This window comes from Colobus angolensis, unplaced genomic scaffold, assembly GCF_000951035.1.
Source record: "Colobus angolensis palliatus isolate OR3802 unplaced genomic scaffold, Cang.pa_1.0 Scaffold34, whole genome shotgun sequence".
Classification (NCBI taxonomy): domain Eukaryota; kingdom Metazoa; phylum Chordata; class Mammalia; order Primates; family Cercopithecidae; genus Colobus; species Colobus angolensis.
Window position 1 is genome coordinate 3,473,644 of NW_012116710.1, and position 13,933 is coordinate 3,487,576.

Consider the following 13,933-nt stretch of genomic DNA (forward strand, 5'->3'; position numbering starts at 1 on the left):
AGGAGAAGAAGGGAAGGAGGAAAGGAAGGAAGGAGAAGGGAAGGAAGGAGAAGAAGGGAAGGAAGGAAGGAGAAGAAGGGAAGGGAGGGAGGAAGGAAGGAAAAAGAAAGGAAGGAAGGAGAAGAAGGGAAGGAAGGAAGAAGGGAAGGAAGGAGGGAAGGCAGGAAGGTCTAACAAGGGCATATTTCAGACAGCTTAGGAAGCTCTTTCCCTTCTCTCCTTGTCCTGCTTCACTAAGGGTCCAGGCCTGGCTGAGACCAAATGGCTGTTTGCAAAGGGTCCTGGGGGTAGTCTCTGCAGCAATGACTGATGAGGCTTAGGAGGAAAGGTTAGACTAGAGGGACAGCAAGCAGGGCAGCACTGTGCCCTCTTGTGTCAGCCAAGCCAGCCATCAAAGCCCTCCTGGAATGATGCTTACCGGGACCCAGCTCCCACCCTCTTCAGAGAGCCTTGTCTCTTTGAAGTGTAGGAAATCAGGTTTGGGTGCTAATTTGTGTCGAAATGGGGAGAGGTGATTCTGACATACCTGGGTACATCTGGGAACCAGTGGAATGGAACTGCCAAAAGCCAGAACTGTGATCTACCAGAAGCCTCTTAAAGAGTGGTGAGTGGGCATGGCATGGTGGCTCATGCTTGTCATCCCAGCACTTTGGGAGGCCAGGGCAGGAGGATCACTTGAGGCCAGGAGTTTGAGACCAGCCTGGGCAATATAGCAAGACCCCCATCTCTACAAAAAATTAGCCAGGTGTGGTGGTGCATACCTATAGTCTCAGCTACTCAGGAGGCTGAGGCAGGTGGATCACTTGACCCTGAAAGGTTGAGGCTCCAGTGAGCTGTGTTTGTACCACTGCACTCCAGCCTGGACAACAGAGTGAGACCCTGTCAAAAAAAAAAAAGAGTGATGAATGACGGGTCTGAGGAGCTTGACCTGGTAGCAAAGCCTTCTGTGGTGGGAGGTGCAATTCCAAGTACAGCAGGAGGCTGTCACAAATGTCTTCCCAGCCCAGCTCCATTGACTTCTATCTGGGTCCTAGGACAGAAAAGCCCTCCGGGTGAAGCCTGGAAGAGTTGCTTTAATAAAATCTCTGTTCCAAGTTCTTTTCATGAGTTATCTCATTTAGTCTCACGACAGCTCAGTGAGTCACTTATTAAATTACCATGTACCTTTTTAAGAAGTAAATGAGGGACAGAATTGCTAAGTAATTTACCCAAGGACACGTAGTTTTTAAGTTGTCAGAGACACCACACTGCAGCTCAGCTCAATGTGAAGTATGTCACCCCCAAGAAATCTAGCAGGGTCATGGGAGCTCCAGACCAGAAACTGCCATGTTTTTTAGGCAGCACCTGCTGGTGTTCAAACTTCAACCTGATTGGTGTATCCAAGGTCACATGATGCACCACCTAACCAATTGCTCTGTCGAGGGGGATGCAAAACGCCAATGGGCTTAACCCTGTGTCGCATACCCATCCCTGAAGCAGAGGTTGGAGCCCCACCCTAACCACACTGGGCAGACAAGAATTTCTGCAAACAAAAATCCAGGGCTATTGCCAAAGGAAAAGGAAATCGTTTCTGGAGCAAATACCTTGCAACCACTACATTCACCTAAGGGAAACATGATTTATTCCATCTACAACAGGACATGGAGCACAAAGAGAATTGTGTCAGGATCCCACCAGGAAACAGCAGGCATACTCAAAGTGGGTAATTTGAAGAGTGCTTAATAATAAAGGGATCATTTACAAGGAGACAGGCAGAGTGTAGGGAAACCACAGGGGTGGGGCAGAGTCCAGGACCAGTCACCTTCCACAGGTCACCAGAACCTGTGGAGGGAGCCAGCTGTGGGAAGACGGTGGCCTGACAGGAACCTGACCTTGATTTGGGGAGGCAGCCAGCCTGTGGGGACACCATGGAGAAGGAACTGGGGGAATAAATCCCAGATCCCTCTCTATTTCCCCAGTCTGGCTTCCTGCATGTGTCCCATTGACTGAAGCCAGCCAGAAACCAGAGGGGTAGGATGCTTGTTGATGCAAACCATACAGGTCAGCCTCCCAGGGTGCAAAGCATGGGGTGTGGATCCAGAGAGGCTATGAAGGCACCCAGCACATCTTACTACTCCCTGAAAGCAGAGCCTGAGACAGGGATTTAGGTGCAGTAGTGTCTGGGGGAGGAGATTTAGAGGAACCAGTCATGTGTGAGAGAGAGTGAGACAGAGAAGGAGGAAGAGTTGCTGCTCTCCCCATAGAGAAATACTCCCAAGATGGTTCATTTGAAGGACAGGCCTCATCCCTTTTGGCTGAGGATTTGCCCCAGGGGCATCCTGATGATATTTATTTATGTGAGGAGAAGGCTGCCATAGCCAGAGAAAGGAGAAAGTCCTGGGGCAGAAGGTGAGGAGATGTGCTGCACTTACCTGTGAGGGACTCTGATTATGCAAGTGAGTCTCAGCTTGCCCCAAACCATTCACCATCTCAGCTGCGGCTGAAATCAGAAGTGAGCTGAGGGGTGGGATATGGGGTACCAAATGCATAGGCATCTGCACAATAGGTCTCATGTAGAGTCTTAACAGTCTGCATTCTAGACCAACATCCCAGGAGGCCCTAAAAGAGCTGGGCAGCAAAGCACAATTGCAGAAAACTTCCACGCAGAATAAATACCATGTGTTGGCACTGGAGGATGTGAGCAAGTCAGAGTCCCTTAGAAGAGAGAAAGAACAGTTCATCAGATTGATATGTGATTTTATACCCCTAGTGCATCAGTTATTCTACTGCTGCATAACAAATTTCCAAGATGGCTCACTCACAGGGTATTACGGACTGAATGTGTTCCCCACCCCCCACATTTGTATGTTGAAATCCTAATTCCCAATGTAGTTGTATCTGGGGCCTTTGGGAAGGTAATTAAGGTTTGATGAGGTCATAAAGATGGTTATAATCCAGTAAGACTGGTGTCTTTTTAAAAAGAGGAAAAGGCACCAGGAGCATGCACACACAGGGAAGAAGGACCTGCGAGGACACAGTGAAAAGACAGCCATCTGCAAGCCCAGGAGAGAGCCCTCCCCAGAGACCAGCCCTGCTGCCACCTTGATCTTGGACTTCCAGCTTCCAGAACTGTGAGAACACTAATTTCTGTTGGTGAAGGTCCCCAGGCTGTGGCAATTTGCTATGGCAGCCGTAGCAGCTGAGTACATGTGGTTGTTGGCGGGAGGCCTCAGTTCCTCACCACGTAGACCTCCCTGCTGCGTCTTCACAACATGGCAGCTGGCTTCCCCCAGAGTGAGAAATCTAAAAGAGCAAGGTGAATCCACAGTGCCTCTTATGGCCTAGCCTTGGAAGTTATATTCCATTATTTTCACAAGATCCTATAGGTCACACAGGCCAGCCCTATTCACTGCAACAAGGGACTTCAAGAGCATGAATACCAGGAGGCTGGGCATCCTCCTGGAGTGTGAGCATATGGTTGGCATGTACAGGTACTCAGTATTTAGTAACTGTTGACTGTGCCCCAGCACCATGCAAACCCTGCTCCACAGCCCCTTCCCCCAAGAGCTTATATTATTTTGGGAAAGTTAATGTACAGTTTGAATAAGGAGAGGCCAGACAAGCTAGTGCTCAAGAGAACCATAAATTGAAAAGGCTGAAGTGGCTACAAGTGGCCTTGGAGAGGCTCCAGATAGATTAGTGGTAGACAGAGAGCCAGCTGTGCCCCTATTCTGACCCTGCAAGGGGAAGGTCCTTACTGCTTGGAAGGTGGGGGTAGGAAGCCGTAGGCCTCTCTGCAACTTGCCCAGAGCCTCCAGCTGTGGCTGAGTGACATTGAGTTGATCCTGCCCCACTGTTTTCTGCCCAATGACTGACACCACCCGAGATTGTTGTTCCAGCTGGGGACAAGCCTGGAGACCCTGAGAGCAGGAAAGGCCCCCAGAGGCCATCAGATCTCATGTTTGATGTGAAAAAACTGAAGCCCAGGGAGAAAAGTGGGTTGTCCGAGGTCATCAGGAAACAAACCTGTACTCAGCACCCTCTTTGGGCCACGTCATGGGCCTGGCCCTTCACACTCATCATATCATTTAATCTCTACATCAACCCTGAACTGTAGGAATGGTAAACCCCGTTTTACAGATGAGGAAACTAAGGCTCAGAGAAGAGAAGTGAGCTGTCCGCAGTCACAGAGTGAAGAAGTGATGGAACCTAGATTGGAGCACAGATCTCTCTGGGGTAGAAGGTGGACAAATGGAAGAGATGGTAGAGTTGGACATCTACGCCCCTACCAATGGTGGCCTGTGGGGACTGTTTCTGCTTCCAGCCCTCTCCAGCCCTGGCAGGAGCTCCCTGAATGGTGCCAGGGACACATGGCCATATTTAGCAATCCCCAAGAAGAGCAGGCCCGCTCTGGGATAGAGCACACAGAGGTGACCCCACTGAGCTCTTGGCTGCCTCCATGTTCCCCATTGCAAGAAGAGTTGCCGCCATGTGAAGCAACTATTGCCACAGGCATGGATAAGATCAGCATCTCAGGATAAGGCCATGGGGACTCAGGGGACCTGAGCTCTGGCGCAAAGACTCATATGATCGGGACCAGCGTTGTGCAATGGTTTGGGTCAAGGGTTTGCCAGTCAGAGGCTCCGATAAACAACGCTGGGCTCCTTAGATACAAGCAGAACAAACTTTTGTTGGGTGTGTCCATAGAGTGGCAGCCCCGAGACAGGACACTGAAATAGACATTATTTCATATGTTCACAACACTCTTTATAGATGAGGAAACTGAGGCCAGAGAGGGGACATGACACACCCAAGGTCGCAGAGTTATTAAGTGCCCAGGTTGAAATTCAAACCCAGGCTACCCTCCACCACAGTCTGCCACCTTACTTTACGGACAATGCTCCCTGCTCCCAGGATGCGTGTTTGGGTGGGCGGCCATTTCCTTGTGTTTACATTAGGATCCCTATTGAAGGGCTGTCCGGATTGGCAGTGTCGCCCAGGGGTTACATGTGGGGCATTAAGTGACTAGCAGATCTGCATCCAAGTCCTGATCTGCAACTTGCAAGCTCTGGGCCTTCAGGCAAGTCTCTGGACCTGTGTGCTGTCAGTCTCCTTACACCTAGCATAAGGATGAGAATCTCTGTGTTGTGGGTCACTGTGATCATTCAGTGAGCTAAAACCAGGCACAGTGGCACGCACCTGTAATCCCAGCTACTTAGGATGCTGAGGGAGGAGGATGGCTTCAGGCTAGGAGTTTGAGATCAGCCTGGGCAACACAGTGAGACCCCATCTAAAAACAAAGATACAATTCAACAATTTTAGGGCCTGAATTCAAGGGCCTGTTGGAAGCAATTGGTAAATACTCATTGACCTGGTGAGGTTTTTTAAGATTTTAATTTATTTTCTTTGTTTTTAATTGACAAATAAAATGGTATGTATCTATTGTGTACAACATGCTCTTTTGAAATATATATACGTTGTGGAGTGGCTAAATCAAGCTAATTAATGCACTGATGGTGTTTTTTATCAATTTAGGCTGCTATTCTGAAAGGTGCTCCATATCTCAGTTTCACGTGAGCCTAGAAACCCCTATGGGTACAGTCACCATCTTAAGAATCCTTGCATCTGCCTGACCCAGAACCTGGCAGACTCCAGCAGATAGTTCAAGGTCCAGCAACAGCCTGAACAGATCCCTGCATTGGCATTGATCAGATTGGAGAAGAATATAGTTCCATGGCCAAGAGCAAGACAGGTCTGGAGGGGAGTCCCACCTCTGCCGCTTTCTAGCTGTGTGGCCTTAGACAAAGTGCCTGGCCTCTTTCACCCCGAGTATTCTTTTCTGTAAATAGGAATGATGACCCCTGCTCCCAGAGTTGTTCTGAGAATGAAACACTGTTCAGGCTCTGAGCACGGAATTACTCATTCATATTGCTCATCATCGTGACCGTTGCGTAAAGATTCTGTTTCACATCTGCCTCTCCCCTCTGGCTCTGAAGGCCGGGAGGTTTCAGGAGACCCAGGGGAGAAGGACGTAGGAGCAGGACCCCTATTGAGCTTCCATGATATGCCAGTCCATCTCCACACTAGGGGCTTTGCCTATGTGATTACTCCATTTAACCCTGGTGACAGCCAGGAGGAGGTTGTAGTCTCATCATTGTTAGAGAGAAATGAACTGAAGCTCAGAGAGATTAAGTAACTCGCCAAAGGCTTCCCGGCTGTGAAGAGGTAGAACTGGGCCTGTTACCTGGGTCTGTCTGAAGAAGCTTGTGCTCCTTCCACCAGCTCCACCACAATCATGCCTGCATCGCAGAGCCTAGCATAGATGAACCCAGTACATGCCTGTTGAATGAATGATTGTAACCAAGGTTCATGTTGAATGATGCACGAGAGGCCCCCATCCAGTTATGGGGTTCACGGCTGTCTGCCTCATAAGGGTAGATACAGGCACTTTAACAAAAGTTTGATGCAAAGGCTCACACTGGGAGGAAAAATATTTTGATGAACAGGCTTTGAAATCTGGTCCCATCCTTCCTACCCAGCCAAACTTATTGCACAGTGCAGGCACCTGTCCAGATGGTCCTCAACTCAACCCAGGCTCACTGTCATCTACGATACTCTACTTACACCAGCTCCCCACCCCAATGTCCTTCCTTCTTCTGTGTCCAGGAGGGGGGCTATGAGGGTAGGGAGGGAGTCATCCCTACTCGCCCTTTCAAAAATGTTCCATTTTTTTTCTTTATCATATAATTCATTTTATTATAGAAAAAACTATAGTCAAATAGAGAATGAAATTCTCTATTAGCTTCAAATGAATTCATTTCAAATATTCATTTCAAAATGAAAAATAAGAAGTCAAGGACCAACTACAAGCTCGCGACCGAGAGACAAGTGCGGTTAACATCTCTCAAGTTTTTGTACAAGGGCATACAGACATTTACATAATTTTTAACCGAAATGCTGTTTGGAAACCTGCTTCATCCTCTTAAAAAATTTTGTGACAAAAATAATTCCTGTCCACAAAGTACAGACTGTGGACAACACAGACACAAATGCCACTACTAATATTTGGTGGTGATTTGCTTTTCAATTGATGTCTATGCCTTTATAACAGGGCACAAAATTGTTCCACTGAACAGTTGAGGATAAATATATTTTCTTTCTAGATCAGGTAAGTCAGTTTTCAGAGTGGGGGCAATCTGGAAAGGTACTGGAGGGGGTCTGCGGTGTTCCTTCTCCCATGGCTATGTCTGCAGTGCTTCCTGGGTATTCTGTCCCTGAAGGTCAAGCCAGAGAGGAAGGAGGCCCTGACTGAGGTCCCCAGGCCGTGGGCCTCCATGCCGGCAGACTCATCGGCGGCTCAGCTCCAGGCCGCCTCCCAGGCCTCCACCAGTCTCCGTGGACACAGCCCCCTAATTTCTATTCTGTCTAGCCCGTGAGCCTAGACAGAATAGACGGAATAGCCCAGCTCCACCATCTCTGGGAGCACAGGATTTCAGGGGTATGACATTCTCTGGAGGAAAGCTGATTTTCTTGGGTCTTGGCCTCTTTCTTGGGTCTCTCGTACATTCACAAGAACGAGGCAGAAATTAATAGGCCAACTAATTATCCTGCCAAGAGCATGCACCTGCCCTAAACAAAAAGGCAATTGCAGCTTTTGTCACTGTTTTCTATTCCCCTTCTCAATATTGTCTCTCCTGCTTCATTTAAGCTCTTCTGTTCATCCCTCTCGATTCACTTCCATGGTCATCCTGGCCCTCAATGGCCTCGCCCTCTTTCGAACTCTTAGGACCTTAGATTCTCTGGAAGGGAGTAACTGGAGCCACTGGTGCCTGAGCTGGGATCGGGTGGCCTTCGGGCACATGCCTTGAGCAAGGTGGGCTCAGGGCCTGTATCTGCCTTTGTGGCATCCAGGACAAAGCAGCTGGAGGCTTGGCAGGAATGCATCTTGACTGAGAGTCATGGAGTTGGACAGTGGACATCAGCCCCCAAACCTTATCTCCAGCAGCACAACACGGAGGTTCGCCTTCTGTGGCTGCAGCAACATGGAAACCCAAGGCTGACAGCCATTTTTCTGGTTAGTGGCAGCAACACCTGTGCATGGTGGCCTGAGCCCAGGCAATACAGAGGTGATGGGTCTCGGAGTATCTGGTCTTGGATTAAAGGCCAGAGCCCCATGGCCCACCTTTAATCAAAGGTGGGGCAGGAGCACCGAGAAGGCCACTCTGTGTGGCACACCGTCCACCTTCAGCTTCACCCAGTTCCTCTGGTTTCACTGGAGCATCATTCAAGCTATCCCCGACAGCCCAGGAGGACTCGAAGGGAGGGGCCGCACCTGTCACTGTTTTTGTTTGTGCTGATTACATATTTATTCATGTTCATGATAAAATAAGTAGTTCCCTGCCTTGACCTACAAAGCATCCAGACTATCAGTGACTTTTTCACTGCCAGCGCCATCACTGTGAACTCTTAAGGGTGACTGTAGAGCAGCCTCCAGGCTATTGAACGAGTTTTCCTGACCGTCCTGTGGTTCTGTGTCTTTCTTTGCTGGAGCTTGCCCCTCTCATTGGTGTTGGGTTTTAGCAGCACTGCCCATTCCCCAAATTATCATCTGCTGTCTGGTGACTGAGTAATCACCGCATTAACGCAGGACGTTTATTTATTTCTAAATTCTGCAAGTGCCTAACACATAGTAGGTGCTCAGTTCATGGTGTTTGCTCTTTCATTCAGTCACGGAGCCCAAGGAAAGGGCCCAGGCCAGGCACAGTGGCTCATGCCTGTCATTACAGCACTTTGGGAGGCCAAGGCAGGAGGGTTGCTTGAGTACAGGAGTTCGAAATCAGCCTGGGCAACATAGTGAGATTTCATCTCTACAAAAAAAAAGTTTTTAAATTAGCTGAGTGTCGTGGAACAGATTTGGGGTCCTAGCTATTTGAAAGGCTGAGGCAGAAGGATTGCATGAGCCCAGGAGTTCAAGGTTACAGTGAGCTATAATTGCACCACTGCACTCCAACCTGGGCAACAGAGTAAGATCTTGTCTCAAAAAAATAAATACATTGGCTGGGCATGGTGGCTCACGCCCGTAATCCCAGAACTTTGGGAGGCCGACGTAGGCAGATCACTTGAGGTCAGGAGTTCGTGACCAGCCTGGCCAACATGGTGAAACTGCATCTCTACTAAAAATACAAAAATTACCCAGGCATGATGGTGCATGCCTGTAATCCCAGCTACTTGGGAAGCTAAGGCAGGAGAATTGCTTGAACGTGGGAGGCGGAGGTTATAGTGAGCTGACATTGTGCCACTGCACCCCAGCCTGGGCGACAGAGTGAGACTCCATCTCAAAAAATAAATAAACGAATACATTTTAGAAAAGAAGGGGCCTAAAGAAGGCTCTCTCATTTTTCCTGTTGACTCCAAGTGTAACAGCCATCAGATCAGTCTTCCTAAAGAGCCCTCTGGTTGTGTCATTCCCTTGCTCAAACACCTTCAGTGGCTCCCTATGACCTACATGATAAAGTTAAAATGGCCCATCATTCAAGACCCTCAGGATCTGACATCAGCCAGCCTTTCCAGCCTCTCCGCTTCCTACCCATGAGTTCCAGCTACATGGGGCCACGAAGCCTTGTTGAGCTGTCAGAGCTGTCAACAGTGAATTCACCCTTCAATGCCAGATCCTCCCTGTCTCCCTCCTTAGTTCTCCCATAGTCCTGTGATTCTGATCCTCATCACAGTCAAACGTAGATGATTGTAGGATTTTGTCCAACCACACCATAGGCTGGGAAGCTCTTGGAGTTAGGGGTGTCATTTTACCTCTCGTAATCTCGATTCCCTGCAGTCAGGAGGAGTTTGGTAAATAGCTACTCACTGAGCAGGCTCTCTAATCATTAGCACAGCCTAGCAAACTTAGGCAGTCCTTCAGAGTCATATTTGCTTCATTGCAAAGGCAGAGCTCTTTATAATGTTTCTAAATTATGTCTAATGTATGTGTGCTCAAAAAAAATAAAAAGTCACTCTTCTTCCTGGGAGCCACATTACCTAGACCTGATCCCACCTCTGGTCTCTTGTTTCTGGTCTCTTGGTCTACCTCAGATTGTTACGTTTTTGAAACGCCTTACTTGGGCATATCACCCCCTTTCTCTGACCTTTAATTTCCTCTAATGTCAAGCAGGCATGATGGGCAGGGCTGATGAAGATAATACATACACAGCAGGTAATATTGTGCTAAGTCCACTGCCTTCTTCCTGGGTGCCCTGCCCCATCTCCATCAAGCCCAACTGCTTCACTGATGACAGAGAGACACTGCTGGAGAGGGCAGAAGGGTGGGACCCCATCATTCTTGGGGATCCAGAAGCATAAAACCAGCCTCCATCCCATCTGGCGCCTCTGGGTCGGGGCGGGAAGGGAGCCAGGCTCCCCTGAGGCTGATGAAATGCGTCTGTTGTGGGCCTGTTGGGAAATCCTGAAACTGGGAGGAACAGCCCTGCCGGGTCGGAGGCTACTTGAGCAAGTCCTCAGCAGTTGCTCCATTCGCCACACGGGGTGATGATGCCCAGGGTGGGGTATTGCACCAGGTTCTTAGAAAGCTGCCTCTGTACACCCATGTCTACTCAGGGTTTTGTTTAATCACTGTCTTTTCCACTTCCAGATTTCTGAGGGCAAATAGGGAGAGGGTGATGTGGTGAAATGATCATTATTAGCCAACTTTCCCTGAATGCTTACTCTGTGCCACGCACTGTGCTACGTATGCATCTTACACCTGTGATCTCATACAATCCACACAGCAACCCCTGGGGCAGGGACTATGCTTCTCCACACTTGCCGATGAAGAAACCAAGGTCCAGAGGGGTTAAACATTTTGGCCCACAGCCACACAGCTTATAAATGGTAAAGCCATGATTGGAACCCCCACTGTGTGATTTGAGGACTCTTAACTCCACCTCAGAACTGCTTCCCACGAGTGGGAGGAAACTGGGCTTTGAAATCAGGCTGCTCTGGGGTGAATCTCGGCAATGCTATGGACCCACTGCTGTCCTCAGCAGGCCCTTTTGCCTCTCTGGGCCTCAGTTTCCCCATCTGTAGAAGAAGTGGTTTGGAATCGGTCACTGGTTCTCAAATTCTGTTCTTTTCAAAAAACTAGAATGTAGGCCAGACGCAGTGGCTCATGCCTGTAATCCCAGCACTCTGGGAGGCTGAGGTGGGTGGATCACTTAAGGCCAGGAGTTCAAGACCAGCCTAGGCAACATAGTGAAACCCTTGTCTCTTCAAAATAGAAAAAAAATTAGCCAGCGTGGTTGCCCATGCCTGTAGTCCCAACTACTCAGGAGGCTGAAGTAGGAGGATTACTTGAGCCTGGGAAGTGAAGGCTGCAATGAGACGTGATTGTGCCACTACACTCTAGCCTAGGAGACAGAGTGAGACCCTGTATCAAATACATAACTGAAAACTAGAATGCTTCAAGTAAAGATTGGCTGCAGATGGGCATGAGGGAACTTTGTAGGGTGCTGGAAGTATTCTGAAACTGAATTATGGTGATGGTTGCACAACTCCATATGTTTTCTTAAAAAATCCTTGAATTGTACACTTACAATGGGTGAATTTTATGGTATGTAAATTATACCTCAATAAAGCTGTAAAAAAAAAAAAAAGTAGAAGGTTTTATGAAACATCAATATTCAACCCTCAGGACCCACCAGCAGGATTGTTTGAAAACCAGCAGGCCATGTGGGTTCTGCACGGCCTTCAGACTCTGACCCTCTGGGATTCTGAGTTTATTTTTAGCACCAACTTGCTGCTAATTGCTAAGGATCCCATGTGGGCAGGAATTCTGTCCTCTACACTGTCAGCCCAATTCCAGCAAAGCCTCTGGTTCATAATGGGTGCACACTGAGCATTTGGTGAATGAGTGAATGAAGGACTGAAGGAAGAACTGCCACGTTTTTTATAAGGGTACACTTGGACTTCTTGTAGCAGGGACTGTGGTTCATTTTGGCACTCCCAACTTCCAGCACATAACTGGCACAGAGTAGGTTATTTGGTAACGGTTTGTTGATCAATGAATGAGAAAATGAATAAATGGCTCAGTCCCTGCCCTTGATACAAGTTGAAGAGGAAGCTATCTATGCATTTATGTATGTACACTGTGTATGACTCAGGATGCTCTGGTTGCAAGCAACAGACACCAACTGTAACTGGAAGGCAAACAATTTATTCAGAAGGTATGAGGGAAGGGGCTCACCAGTCATAGTGTGGTAAGGGGGAGTCAAAAGCAGCTCCCATGCAGACCCAGCTCATTTCTTTAGGAAACCTCTGTGGGATGATGTGACTCCAACTGTGTTGGTTCCTTGTGTTATTCCCTTCAAGATTCAGGTTCCAGGAGAAGGGCTTCTGATTGGCTTGGCTTGGGTCAGATGCCCTCCCTTGGCCAAAAATCACTGGGTGCTCCTATTGACAGTCTTAGAAAGACTGCACCACATGAAAAGAGTGTGTGTGTGGGGGGGGATCTCAAAACCAAAACTGGCCTCTGATTTTAGAAGAAGGGAAGATAAATGCTGGGCAAATCAAAACAATCAGTGTCCTCTACCCACTGGAAAGTTCCATACCAGTGAAAGATGTAAATGAGAGTCAAAAGAAATAACAAAAAGAGATGCCACAGAGCCAGGTAAGGTCAGAGCCAGGAGTGCAGGGCCAGCCCTGAGTACGACACATAGGTGGGGGCAGGGGGCAGAGAAGGAAATGAGCAGTGGGTTTGGAAGCCACAGAGAACTGGAGTGACAAAGTTGCTTCTTTTTTTCTTGCTTCTTTTAAAATTCTCAGCCAAACTACTGACTAATACTGATAGCCATCTCTTAACACCAGGTGATTTCCTCTCTGTTTTGGAAACTTCAGGAGCCCAGTAGCTTTGATTAAATGATCCCCAAAAAGGACTGTTCTGGGTGAGGTATGTGGATGGCTCTGCAGACCTAATGGCATTTAATGGCATCTGTCGTGGAGCATTTGCCTATACATACCAGCTTCAGTCCTTATTTAAGAGAAAATGGGAAGGCCAGGAGAGGTGGCTCATGCCTGTAATCCTAGCACTCTAGGAAGGCGAGATGGGAGGATCACCTGAGGTCAGGAGTTCGAGACCCACCTGGCCAACATGGTGAAACCCCATCTCTACTAAAAATACAAAAATTAGCTGGGCATGGTGGCCTGCGTCTGTAGTCCCAGCTACTGGGGAGGCTGAGGTGGGAGAATCGCTTGAACCCAGGAGGCAGGGGTTACAGTGAGCTGAGATTGCACCATGGGTGTAACCTGGGTGACAGAGCAAGACCCTGTCTCAAAAAAAAAAAAAAAAGAAGAGAAAATGGGGAAAGAATGAATGCTCCCCAAGCACCTTCTGTGGCATGTGCCGTGTGTCTGTATTCTGATCAGATCGTCACAGCTGGTCTATGAGGTGAGTATTTTGAGCCCATTTAGCAGTTGAAGCAACTGAGACTGCCCAAGAGACTTGCCCAGTGATAAATGGCAAAGTCAGAATTTGAGCCCAGGACCAGCTGGCTCTAAACACCCTGTCTTCCTGTTACCTCCGGCTTGGGTGTTTCAGCTTAGACAAGTCATGTAACCTCTGGATTTCTCCATCTGCAAGTCAAGGGGCTGAAAGGGGCCTCTCCTGACCTTCCTGAATAGAAGCTTCCAAGATGGCCCCAGGGGCCATGGGTGCACACAGCTGGTGTGGCGTGGGGCCCACGATGAGTCCTTCCCAACTGGAGAGGACTGATTTAAGTGGCTTCAACAGGAGGACAGCCATCAGCCCAGCACAGGCTGGAGGCAAGGCCTGAGAAGGGAGTCACCTCTCCTCTCCCTGCAACCAACGGGGCCAGGGGACAGCCTGTGTCTGGCCTCCTGAGGTCCCTGCTCCCCACCCCCAGGGGTGTCCTGCACACCAGGGCACAGCAAACTCCACAGATTAGGAGTA